The sequence below is a fragment of the Zosterops lateralis genome, assembly GCF_965231275.1.
Source record: "Zosterops lateralis genome assembly, chromosome: 1".
In the NCBI taxonomy this organism is placed as follows: domain Eukaryota; kingdom Metazoa; phylum Chordata; class Aves; order Passeriformes; family Zosteropidae; genus Zosterops; species Zosterops lateralis.
The window spans coordinates 118,657,160-118,671,585 of record NC_139762.1 but is presented as its reverse complement, the minus strand read 5'-3'; positions in this window follow the sequence as shown (position 1 = coordinate 118,671,585).

The following is a 14,426-nucleotide window of genomic DNA, read 5'->3' as shown; positions in this document are numbered from 1 at the left end:
CTTCTCCAGATTTTCTTTCAGTATATCAAAAAACCAACCAAACAAAAAACCACAACATTATGTTTCAAAATTATGTGGTTCCAATTTCTGGAAGACATTGAAATTACTTCTACCTCCTGTGAGGATAATACCTAAAGAGAACAGGAGAGAAACTGCCACCTGGGAATTATTTTTTAAACATTTTTAATAAATCTTAAATTATTTATAAAGTAGCTTAAATGTTCACAGAAAGCAGTGCATTGGAAAGAAAGGAAATTGAAAGAAGACATTTTCTTTTACAAGCAAAAAACAGATTGTAATTTCATTTCAGTTCACATTCCAGAAGCTTGAAAAACAGCATATCAAAAATGCAAATGTATACAATATGTTTAAAGACAAGTATAATGCAATTGGTCTGTGTAGAAGCTAGATCAGGAAATTGACTGTAATTGTAGTTTATTTTATGAGAACATAATATAATTACGAGACCGTTGAAAGAGAAGCTTATATACATCAAAATTAGTGGATTAAGACATAATGTTCTTGTATGAAATTCTGCCCTCAGACTCCGAGGCAAAGGATAAAGTGGCAGAGTGTGGTAATGGAGTTAAGAGCACTACAGAGGATTAAAGAAAGCCATACTGCCAGCAGTGCTCAGCAGGGGAGCAAGGAAGGAATCAGAGTATCATTTCAAAAAGAATCGACAGGAGAACGTGGGATGAAGGAACTGCTTGAGCCCTAAAACACCCTTTCTTTTCATAGGCTGTAAGTTAGCCTTGCCCTATGCCCACACAGAAAGTCAAGAGTATGAGGACACATGCAGCCTTCAGTGTCCAGCCACATAAAGTTCCCAATGGACAAAAAAGGTCTCCCAACTGGTTCAGAAATGAAAAAATAATGCTGTTTTCTTACAGCTCAACAATTGCAGAGAATAAGATTTGCCTAGCACTGATCATGGAGGGCAAGAGAAGCAATGCTTGTAGATTGCTTGGACAAATGACCTGTAAAGGGCTAAGTCCTATATAAGTCCTACAGAGCTTCCATTAAATGTGTAGAGTGAATGAAATAAAAATTATAGGATGATTAAAAAAATTTATGTGGAATACAACAGTGGCAATGAGCTAAAGGATAAGATCAGTTGTGTTTTCTCATATGAGCTACTGGAAAATAAGATCAGAGACTATTTTGGATATAGTCCAAGGTGCATGCCAAGCACAGCAAAAAGATTACGAGCTGAAAGAACATTAAGAAAGGAGTGATTACAATAAAATCAGATATAAAATATGTGCAAAGTGCATGCTGCAAGAAGAGCTAGTATGCTTTTAATAAGTGGAGTGGAGCTGAGGTTTGAGAAGATATAAATTACAGTGGTTGATCTATTTTAGTGACAAAAGTAATGTCAGTTTGGACAAAAAAATGAGAAATAGGGACATATAGATAAAAAAATTCTCTAGTGGCAGACTAGGAATCAAATAGGTTTCATATACATTCTGTACAACAAACTGTGATTATACTTTGCAGTCTAATATTAATATGCCTCCCAAAAGATTCTTAAAATGCTACCCAGCGCTGTGGCTAAGTGACAGGCACAGCATAATCACATTTAAAACATGTGTGAAACCTTCCAAAAGTGTGATCCAGCTGAAAAAAAATTGCTAATTGTTACAAAGACATTTCTGTGGTGCTATATTTTCTATCAGCAGTTTGCATATGTTCATATGAACTTCACTCTTAGATAATGCAGGAGACCTTTTAAGTTTTTCAGAAATTTCAAATTTCTTGGGTTAGGATTCTAGAGAGAACAGTTATCCTGTTCTGTGTTAGACTAGGCCATGAGACTGGCAGGCTCTTCATACTTTCGTATGCCTACTTTTTCTGTATGAAAGTGTTACTTTCTACCAGCATTTGAAAAGGTATTACCTTTTCCAGTTAGAAATTTCTAACACATGTGCAAAGTAGAAATCTTCCAATAATTTATAATGTGTTGAGGGGTAGTAAAGGTCTTTGGTATACATGTTTCTTCTTATAAAACAAAAATGTACAGCTTAATGCATTACAAAGGGTGTTGTGAACGTTCCACTCACCCCACCGTTTTATCCCTTTTTACAAGTTAATACAGAGTAAACAACTACTAAAACTATGTAGACTTGGCAAAGATACAGATTGCTTGGATTGACCTTTCTTACCCAGGTCTGCAATGGTGCACACAATTGTATTTGCAATAGAAATATGCAAAACCCCTAAAATTTCAATTAAAGAAGATTTAAAATCTAAGAGTTTTTAGTCAGCATCTTTTACAATAACTCTTCTTGTCTATGCATGAGGCCATTTATATGTTCCATCCACAGAGTGTAGCAGAATCTAGCCAGGAGCTAGGAAAGTTTTTGGCTTTCACAGGTTAACTGTCACTGCAAAAAAAAAAACCCAAAAAACTTTCTCTGCCCTCTTTACTTTCCTCTGTCTGGTAGTCAGCATGAACTTTCAGATTCATAGTGAACAGCTACTGTCATAGTTTTCTGCTAAAATGAATACATTATTTTGGAGCTTTTAGCTATTGAGACAGAATTATGCATATGTTCATATTTAATGCAATTAAGAAGTCCTTATGGCTTTCCTTTGTACACAGTCATTGTGGTTTTTACATGGTGGCAAAAATGAACAGTAATTCCTGTTGATTTGTCATCTCATCAGCTCATACAAATTTAGATCAGGCTGCACCAGGTTTGGCTGTTCATACAAAATCCTTACAGGGGCTTCAGAAGATTGAACTAGTGATTTGAGAATTAATCTGAAGTGATTTAATACCAAATGATCTAGAAGGTACTAGATTGCTGCACACAGTCTTTGTGAGGTGAAGATTGGATTTTAGCTCCTGACCAAATTCAACTTCCTTCCTCAGAAGGGTTTTATCTAAGTAATATTATTACCACTCAAATGTGTATCAGGTATTTCTGTAGACAAAGGTGCTATCTGAGATGACTAAAGGTAGGAATTTGAGGAGTATGACAGAGAATACAGTATAAACCCAACAGCAAAACAATAACTAGCTTATGGAATTTGGTAGAAGACTACTGATAAATATCAGAACTGGAAAGATGAATCATAAGAAAAATTTAAAAAAAGATTTTTCTTTCAAGTAGGATTAAAACTTCTAACACAATATCTACTAAATGGTTTCAGTGTCTCCTTTGGGTAACAGATAACATGGACAAAATTCGTAACTACTTATTACCTCCAACTTCCTTGGTCACGTATGCATTTCCTCTAATGTACATATATGTTAATTTTAAAATGTTTAAAATATTTTAAGGCAGTTGTTCTCTATGGAAGGAAAACATATTATTTAAAGACATATAAATGTATGTATATGATATTCCAACAGAACTAAGGCTTTTAGTGGCAGTTAGATTTTGCTTTCATGGCGGTTTTATATAGCAAAGCCAAACAAGTTCTGCATCTGGAGAACAAGCGATACTTTGAAAAAAAAAAAAAATGACATCATATAACATATGAAATATCCAAATATATTTACAAATGAGAAGGAAAACTCAGTAATTAAAAAGTGATGACAAACTGAACAATTTTTTTTTTGTCAGGACACATTCACTGCATAATTCAGAATGGTTAGAAACTCCTAGATAAAGACACACAAGGCAAAATAAAAAGTCACAAGAGATAGAAATTGCCTACCACAATTTATTGGCAATCCATGTTACATGTAATACATAGTATTTCCAGTATCTAATAGGGGAGTCAAGGCCAGTAGGATCATATAGGCAATCAAGTTAGTCTTGTTGTAATGGAAGTCATAGAAATCACAAAATTAAATAGAAGTTATATCCAGATGTTTACATTTAGGTACCTAGAGACGACCAGGTCCTTGTTCCTTGGAGGTATTTATATACATGCTTAACTTTACAGAACTTGTAGCTTCATGAGCACAGAATCGTCAGAAACGAAGTGATCTGCACCTTTGGAAATGTGAGACCAGCCACAGAGACAAACAGGACAAATGGAAAGGAAAAAAACCCGAGGTGAATGCAAAAGGAAAGATCATATTTAAATATGTGATACACACCTGTATTTATGTGTGTACATATGTACGGATGTGTCTATATATATGGCTATATTTATGATGCCTGAGGAATGAAAAAAAAGAGATAAAAAAGTACAAGATTCCATATCTGATTATAAGTGCCTTGAAAAAATAACACCAAAGCCCAGTTAATTTGAAAAGTCTCCATATTTCACTGGTTAGGCAAACTATTATTGATATTTACAACAGAATGTGAGTAGGAATTTTCTAGTTACTTTTGTTTTCAATTACAACTTTCACACAAGGTGAAAACATACAAACACACAAACCTTTCACACAAACCTTCCATACCTTTTTTTTTTTCCCATATCTACATTTGGCTGTATTTGGATCTTATATATTACACAATTTATGCAAAATCCTGGTAGGTAAGACAGCAAGAATCTTCCCAAAAGCTGTGGCAGAGAGTAATTTTTACTCCTGCAGTGCACACACAGTTGTGTTACAAAGTGCTTCAGATGAAATAACATTTTGGGGCTGACAGAAATGGTTTAATGGATTTAGATAATGCCTTCTTACATATAGCAGACAAAAGCGTGTAAGTTCGCACTTCTATTTTGCATAACTTCAACAGAAACTAAAACAAAACAAAATGACTACGCTCAAGTCTAAAAACCAGTCTTGTGGTAATGGTTGCTTTTGATGTAACTTTATGTTTGTTCTAAATGACCAGATACTGTCAGTTCCAAAATAGAACTTTGAACATTCAAAGTAAAGAATGAGCTTTTCTTTTCTATTGATGCCAGCAGATGTGCAAACCCCCAAATGATACAACATTAACATTGACTGTACTTCCTTATCAGGCTGTGGGTCAGGGCAAGGTCAGGTTCATGCTAGAATGTCATAACAACTTTGAAAATTAGGGCTAAAAAGGGTTTTGAGACATCCTTTAAGCCATTCTGTGGTCCAAAGGCAAACTCAGCCATATCTGTAATATATGAAATATATTCCTTATGATTTGCAGTGTGAAAAACTGCACAAAACAAACAAACAAACAAACAAACCCAAAACAAACAAGCAAACAAAAAAGTAATTGCTTGGTTTCTGGTTGAAAAAAAGGTTTAACAGAGAAGTGTACTTAAACCACCTTTTTTTGAAAGAGTACATTTTTCTTTAGAATATTTAGACAGTTAAGAAAACAATACTTATTCTTGGCTTTCTAAGTTTCACTGAATCATTGTGCTGTCACTGGTTGCTGCACTGTTTGGATGAAAGCATGTATACTTTATCATCAGTATCTCAGTCACCTATTGAAAAATTAATAATAGAATACAAAGACCCTTCCAAAAAGGGAGGAAGCTGAGTTTTCTAGTCCTCATGAGGAGGCTATATTTTAGCCAGATTTCCATCTCTGGATTCCCTTGAGGAATCCTGTTAACTATTTTTACTGTCAGCAAAGAAAACTAAGTTTTCAAATATTTTTTATATTTATATGCATACCTTATTTTCTTTTAAAGCTCTGGTTTGGGATTCTGTTCTCCATCTCTCATCCAGGCCTAAAACTTAGAAGATTTGTTCTGCCTCTTTTTTTTTTTTTTTTTGGTATGTTCTTGGATTGAAAAATTTTATTATAGTAAAAATATTCTGACTTAGTAAAAAAGTCATGCTATATTCATTGTTCAAGTAACTACTGTAGGGAACTATTTGATGGTCCTTGACTATAGTTAATAGTCTGGAATTCCCTGTTCCTCCTACTTTTGGTCTTTGTTATGCTTTTTCTAAGTTTATTTACTACAGAAAATGAAATCTCTCAGCTCCTATGTAGATATCAGGGATATTTGAGAAGGCCTGAAAATGTGGTATTAGTTTCAAAATGTCATTCACCTTTCTACTTGATTTGTCATCTAATATTTTTATCCAGAAACTATTATATTCAATTTTATTTTGTTTCCTTTCATCTGACAGTTAAATGAAATTGCTGACACATTCACCACACATTTGAAGTCAAAAGTAATAATTGAATAAGTGGCATGGACATTCTTGGCATGGAAAGAACCATAAATATATGTCTCCATTATCTCTGAGATCCATAGAAGAGAAAACAGCCCAACTACTTATGGGAAGGTCAAGTTAAAGACTAGATCTTTGTGGAGCACCCTGGCTTCATCCACTCTGCTGAGCAGCTGCAGTGCAGCTTGGCACACCCCTTGCATCTCTTCACACCTGCACAGAGGCTGCTCATGTGGCACCTGTAAAGCATCAGGGAAGCAGGACAGCCAGAGGTCTCCACAGCTGCCAGCTGAAGTGCAGAAGTAACTGCTGCCTGCTCCTGCCCCTCTTCCTCCTCCTGCTCAGGAGTCCATGCCATTTGAAGTCTATCTGTCCTGAGTCTCCACCATTGCAGAGGATGAGCCATTGCTGTGTAGACAGTAAACTTTCTGGAACAGCTGGTCTTTGAAACCCAGTTATCCAACCACTGAGCAGTTTGACATCATTCTAGCCCGGCTTCCCATCACAAAGACAAAGTTTGAATCCAGAGGAGCAGTGCCACTTCTTGAATACTCCTGGTGCAACACCCCTAGCAAGGGTTTTCAGAGGCAGAAGTTTTTGAGACTATGGCTCGCATTTAGCACCTGCAGGAAGCCTGTGGAGTCTACAACCCACAGCTTGTACTGATCAGCTGGCCACCAGTGTGGGGTCAGTGTGACTGGAAGGAACGTGTGGGTGGCTGAGGGCTTCATCTAGTGCCAATAGATTCAGCAGCCAGAATAATTTAGGTCAGAGGGGACATGAAAGCCATGCTGCCTTCAAAGTTAGATCAAAGTGCCAAGGTTTTTCAGCTGAGTGTTGAAAATCTCCAGGATTTTACAGCCTGTTTGGGGCAGAATGTGGCAAGGGTTAAGGTGATGCATGTTTTTTTCCTGTAACACTAATCGTACTGCATTTCCCGTATTTTATCTTGTGACCATCACGCCTTGTGCTTCAGCTCTGAACTTACCTGAAAAATCTGGCTTTTCTTCTGCAACCCCCTCCTCACATGGCTGAGTAAGTGCCAATCATTCAACCTCACCTTGTCTGCCATGTGCTCCAGCCCTGTTTCCCTCTGCTGCACTCTCTACAATTTGTAGAGACTTGTCTTGACTCCCATCACTTAACTATGATATGAAGTAAAGCAAAGTTTGAAAAGGCTAAAATATTTTAAAACAAAATCCCAAGTAAAGCAAAACACATTGCAAAAGTACATTAATTGTTTTAAAGTTTGGCAGAAACAACTTTCATCCTAGTTTGATTCTGCCCCATTGCTGACCTCAAATGTATAATGTGGCATCTTTCTTCATTAAAGGCTTTGGACTCAGTTTAGCAATGTATAGAAAAAAAATGTTAGGGCTAATATTTTGTACAAAGAGCTTTATAGAACTCTCCTTTACAGAAATCAATACAATAACAACCTAATGAGGCTTGTTCTAGAAAAATTTTATTTTGGAGGAGAGGATGCATTTCTGTGATTGCTTGATAGAAAATTTTATTATTTGAGTTTATTCTTCTGTTACACTTCTGTATATTTTGAACTGTTTAATTACATTATTTCTTTCACCAATTGAATTTGGAGGTGTCTCAGTAAGACAATATGCCTCATAACTTCATGTTCAGTTTTTCACCAAGGTGGTACTGTCTGCTGTAGGGATATTTATGAAATCAGTGGAAATTCTCTTTATCAGTACTCCTCAAAATTTGATCATAATGAGACTATATTTCAGTCTTGTAAGATCTTTAGAGTATATGGAGTTGCTCCATAAAAGAGTATCACCCATAAAAACCTGCATAAGCATTATTTTTTCTATTACTATGTATATTTTCTAGAAAACGAAGGGGGTGTTTTTTAATACGAAACATAAACTTTCTTCCCAATGTGACAAATTTAACAAAATACTAGAGTATCAAAGAAAATCTACCTTCTATCTGGCAAGAAAGCCTTTTCAGTAAGAGCATTCCAAGTGTTGTTACTCTATACATAGCAGAACAGAGATGCAAGATGTGATATTGACAGTGACTCATTTTACCAGAAAAACCTGGCAGACATAGCTGTAGCTTGGTTTTCTGTTCATAGCCATCATGCTGCAAAAAGCCTTTCCTCCAGAAGCTTTTTTGCTGTAGGCCTAAGTATGAAAGCTTATGGTAAAATACTCTGGACTCTTTAAAACACAGCCTGCAGAGACTCACAAACTTGACTGATGTGGTCTGTTTTCAGAAATAAAAGCATTAGGGGCCTAAATCTTATTCCTTTTCACTCAAAGCTTAAGCAGCTTTTGATTGAGTTAGATATGCAGAGCCATCCTGCATCCAGTAAGAGGCCATGGACCATGCTGAAATCCAGATTCAGTTCTGTGTTATAAATTCCACCCAAAAGAAATATCTTGATGTTCTGGATAACTGCCATGACTAGTATTTCAACAAGGTGTAATAAAACTAGAGTTACTTGAGACATTAATGAGTCAAAACCAAACACACCTAAAACAAGTCAAAAACAAGCTACCTACCCCTTTCTCTGCTGCTTCAACAGAGCCAAGTAGAAATAGCTTTGCTAACACTTATTACTGCACAAAAGTGAAATCCATAGAAGGATGGTGTGTTTGCCTCTGGAACCACTGGAATAGCAAACTCCCTAATCTATTGAGGCTCTTTCCTTTCCAGAGGCAATAACACCAATCTAATTCAGACGTTGTGTAGCTGTCTCTAAAGAACAAAGCTCTGGTATTCATTAACCAATGTTCAGCTCTAGGAGTCACTCTGGAATAGAGTCTGAAAAACTTGAAACTATTGGTGCAGTTTCCATCTTACTGCTTTATTTAAATGCTTAGCAAGTCTCCTCAAATGACAAGTTACAATGATTTTTCAACCTGTTCACGACTTCTAAGATGCCAACCTTGAATTTTTTTCTGAGATAGGTAGCAAGAAACTTTAACTAATGCAACTTACCTGAATATAGATCCCTGCAAATTCCCCTAGGGATAAGAAGATGTGACAGCTCAACTCCTTCCATTCGTATTAGTTCCTTGTGCAACCATTGAAATAAACTATAATAAGTAGATTTTTATTCATGTGCTTATTTTAATTTAAGCTTGAGGTTGGAGCAGGAAACTTCATTCAGCGAGTAGAATCTGTAGGAGCAGAGATGACTGAATTTTGAAAATACTGTGCAACAATGAAAAGGTATCTTTATGGGGTTTTTTTTCTAGAAGGGGTGACTCTTGATATTTTAAATGCTTCACTAAAAATACAGAAATGCACTTCAAATGAACAATGCCAGTCCTATGTACAGTTTTCATAATTTCAATCCTAGATATTTAGTAATTTAAGTTTTTCAGTGGTCAACAGTCCTTGCCTGATAAGGAGATTCTCAATATCCTCTTTAACACAGAAAACAAAAAAGTTGTTGGATTTTGTTTCCAGCAGGTACAGTTATTTGATGTTACTTACACAAATCCTACTGGGGAAAAAACAGAAAGGTAACATAAGCAAAAGAGACCCTCCCCCTCTACCTGGAATTAAAGTTTTATTTAGTACACAAAACTTCCTGTTCTTCACATTTCTTTGTTCCATCATTTGCATTTGTAATACAACCATATTGAAATTTCTACCTAAGTTTTGGCTGGGTTTGCAGAATTACAAAATTTACAAAGTTTATAAAATTTACTCAGCCCAAATCATAGTAACTACACAGTAACTAGAAAGATATTATCTGAGCAAATTTGTTGAGAAAAAAGTCACCCTGAATTCAATACAAACCCTATTCAAATCAGTTTTTTTCCTGAATATACAATGCTCTTTGCACTTGCTCAGGTTCTAAGCCCCATGAAATCTAAGAACTGAACTTGGAAATGTCTTACACTGTCATTATGATCATTCTTGTAGTTTCATTTGTCAGATTGAGAGCTTTCTCTCATCTCCTCATTCAAATGAAGGCTCATTTAGAGGCAGCTGAAGCCAAATGAGGTTTTACCATTGGATATCTGAGTTTTGAGCATAGCCTCTATCTAAAGACCTTACTCATCCTACCAGCTTACTTACCTCTCCTTCCCCCTCCTCCTCAGCTGCTCTTGTCTTCTTTGCCAAGACCTAACTAGGAGGTACTGTAATTTTGGAGGTACTTGAGAAAAAAAAAAGATTCTGTATGCTTAAAGAATGACACCATACTAAATAATTTGTACACTGATCCAAAACTTGACTTCTCTTACCCACTGTGCAGACAGAATACAGAAATATTGCTGAACATTTTTTTCTTTTTTTTTTTTTTTTTTGCACCTGACCCATTTGTTAGAACATTCAGGGCAAAGCAGAGCTAATTATCACCAGCAGAATTATAGACTCAGCAAATTGCATAGCTTCTCCTTTGATAGCTTCAGAATAAATACTAACCTAGTAGCCTGAAGAGTATTGACAAGTGCCTGACTTGGCAGGTCTGGTCTATGAAAGCCCTTATAATAGGAATAATCTATAGTTATGTGGTGAAATAATTGGGGCTCAGCTGTTCCTAGATGCCTCTGCCAAAAGAACTGAGTGATTAATTACTGCAGCCCCTCTCTCAGTTGGTGCCTCTGAAAAGTTATCGATTCTCCAGAGAGTCCAGAGGACACAGATCTTCCTCTTCCACATTCATGGAACTGTATATAGTGCTTTCCTTATGGTAAAATCAACACACATGTGGGCTGTATTCCCTGGAGGATGACCTGGTTTATACTACCTCAGTCTCAAGGTTGCATGTGAGCTGGGATCTGACATTTGTATTCTGACAAAGCTCCTGCTAATGAAATATGCAGGAGAATGTCTACTTTGTGCTTTTAAAGAAGTTAAAGAGATTACTAGATTATGGTTGAGACTTGCATAGTTTTGGGCATGACCCAAAGCCAGCAAGCAGGCAGTTGATTACAAGAGTTTACTGGTGCAAATATGAGGAATTCAAATGTTGGTTGGCATGAAAAGCATCAAAAACTTGGATAGAGATGCTTGAAAGCTGCATTTGAATGCTTTTATGTACAGGAAAGGGAAAACCTTAAAGGTCAAGGGAAGAGTATTATTTATGTTTTACAGATGTTGAAGCAGAACAGATTCCATGGATTAGAGATTTACCCTAAGTAAATACTTAAGTGCATGTTAGATCTGAAAAGGTTTCTTAATTCCTTTATAGTAATGAACTATACTCCTAACTTAGTTACAACTCTGCAATAGGATAAGGAAAATATATGTGATATTTGCAGGTGGATCTAACAATGATGTAGTACCTAAAGGATTGAACAACATAAATATGACAATATTCAGATTATTATGGTGCATTTCATTATCCTAAAGGAAAACTAGTTGGGGATTTGTTCTGTCTCTAATGTTTTAACAAATAACTGGCTTATTTGAGATCTGATCTTCCAGATTATGGACAGTTTTAAAAAATCTTTGGATAGTTGATGTGCCTGGGAAGCTGTGGTACTGCAAATGCAGCATGAATAATAAGGTTCACAGTGAGTGGGAGCTGGTCAGAGAGCCTGTCATTAGGTGTTTAGCTGAGACATTCATATATTCAAGGACATTTTTAAAAGAAAGAGAAGAGGAAGTTCTGACTATAAACCAGAATCTTTGAATAACTGATGATTTTGCCAGTAAGCATTTAAATATAACTTGCCTTACACTGGGATTGGCAGCTAAGGGGAAAGGTCTCTCAACAATGACGCAAGCCAAATTAGACAAATACATAGTGAATGGAGTTAAATACTGGAATTTCATGTGAGTATGGAAAATGAGAATACATAATAAATGTAAGTGAAAGATCAAGCTTGTTTATAACAATTGGTATTTCACTTCTGGAGGTATTAAATAACACCATGAATATCACCTTGCTCATCTTACATTTTCTAGTCATCTAGAAGAGATTCTTAAAGATGCTCCTTTAGAAACAGTGCAGATAGCCTGGTGGGAATTTTTAAAGCATTCTGATGCCTAATTACCATGGAAATATTTTGGATTAGGCTTCATAAATTTTAACAAGTGTTCGTGTTTATGATTAGGTAACCAAATATAAATGCCTCATAAAAAGGATTTAAGACTTTACTTGCAAAAAACCGGAAGATCTTAGGTATTTACTATAAAATTATTGGAGTTTGCTAATGGACAGGAGCATTAGCTTTGTTCTCAGTGTGATGGATATATCTGGACACTGGTTGACACCAGTACCTAAATGAGGAAAAGACAGGTTGCACATCAGAATCCAAGTCCAAAGTTTTGATCCATATCTTAACACCAATTGAATATATACGTGTGTATATATATGTATATACTTTGATAACCCAGTCCCAAGTCACCTCTGAGAGACATGACACAATTTCTGATTTTACTTTTAGATAACTACAATTTCAGTACCTCTAATGTCAATGTTGCTCAAAATGGCTTGTGAGTCTCTCTAAAATCTCTAGATGCCTCCCTTATGACTGACAAAAAAATCCCAAATGACTGTAGCTCTGCTCCAGGTACACCTAGGGGGCTGGTAGGCAAATAGGTTGCAGTCTAACTCTCATCTAAGTGCTCCTGGAATCTGAAACAAAGAAGGCCTGATCCCAAGTGCATACATTTATAACATCTAACACAAATGAGGGTATAAAAATCTTCTTTGAGTTTTCAGCCTGGCAACTGAAAGTTTATAGTTCAACCTAAACAACATACACTCCTGTGAACATGCTTATCCCAGGACTGCATCCCAGTGGCCTGGCTGTTCTCTAGAAAAGGAGCAATTCTTTATCTCTCCTGCTGTAGCTATACAGGATATTTACACATATACAGCACTGAACTAACAAGAGTGCAAGGCAGAACCACCTCAACACCTCCTCTGGCCTGTCCTACCACACCTCCATGCTATTCTGCAGGAGCTGAAACACTACATAGCTGGCACTGCAGGATGCAGAAAGCAAATTATTTTTCAGCAGACAGACTGTTAAAATCTAGGTTGACAAAAAAGTCTCATTTTCATAGAAGCATAGTTAAACAGTCCTGTATGGGAGGCAAACAGCAAATTTCACAGGAAGGGCAAAAGGGAAGCACATTTCTTCCATTTCACCCCATCACATTCAAAGCAGATCTGCTTTCATGTATTACAACTTTAAAAAACCTGTCAGAGTTTTGTATTTCCACACTGCACTGAAAGCCCTGCTCCATGACACGCTTCAAAACAATTCTGAATGAAACAGAAAATGGTTGTGGTTCAACACATTTGAAAAGCCCTCAGCATCTGTGATTTTCTTTCCTTTGAACATGAACAGAGTTCCTTTTCCATGCTGTTTTATTCTTTGTCCTCCCCACTGAGTCTGTTTTAGGAATAATCATGGGGATTATTAGCATTTTGAAACACAGAAATAGAACTCAGTAGAAGAACAGTAGAAGGAGTTCCTCACTTTATCAAATTTTCTACTTCTCTGGAGAAAATTTTGAACTGCTTTGAAATTTAGTGCAATCTTGATTATCATGAGGGATGTGTCCCCAGTTCTTTTGATGTAATGTGGCCTAAGACAAATATAAATGTTGAGAATACCTAGGGAGAAAGTAGCAATTTCCACTGGTTTTTCTGCCCTTCTCATTGTAAAACACAATGTAGACAGTTGTCCTGTTTGTATTCTAGCTACTACAGAGTATCTGTCTTCTGTTCTTCTGGCAGTCAGATATATGAAAGACCATCAGGAAGGCTTATATTCTACTCTCATGATACTGAACTGAGTTTTTTTGGTATAAGGTCATTTAGATCATAGAATTTAGAACACTAATGTGCACAGGGTGCATTTTTACCACAATCTCAGCAGAAAGCACTTCAGTCACACCTCATCTTCAGTCCTCTCTTTGCCTGACTGCTCACCAATAGGAGAAGTGCTCATCCAGGGAGCTCCAAACATACTGTAGCCCTCAAAAGAGGTGTTGAATGTGCAATAAGCCCATATGATCAGTGTGACTGGAATATTAGCTTCTATTGTTCCCCTGAAAGGCATCTTACCTGGTTGAATAAATGAGTTTATTAAATGAAAAAAAAAAAAAAGGAGGAAAATTTCTTAAAATCTCATTTAACATATTGTTTTGTTACTGAAGAAAGTAGAGAGACATTGTTTCTCACATTAGACACAAAAATAGGAATTATGATTTGGTAGGGGATTTGTGTTTATCTAAAGATAAGGCCCAAGACTAAATGAGATTCTCTTTCTCCTCATGACTGCTGTGTGATAACCAGATAACGTAATTTAGTCCTAAGCTACAGTTTCAAATATTAATGCCTTCTGTCAAAGTCATGGGAATTAGTCCAGAAATGAAAGCCTACTGCCTGTTCTGTCTGTACAGGCCCACAAATGTCCTTTAAAATTGGCACATGATTGTAATTATTTCCCTGTTC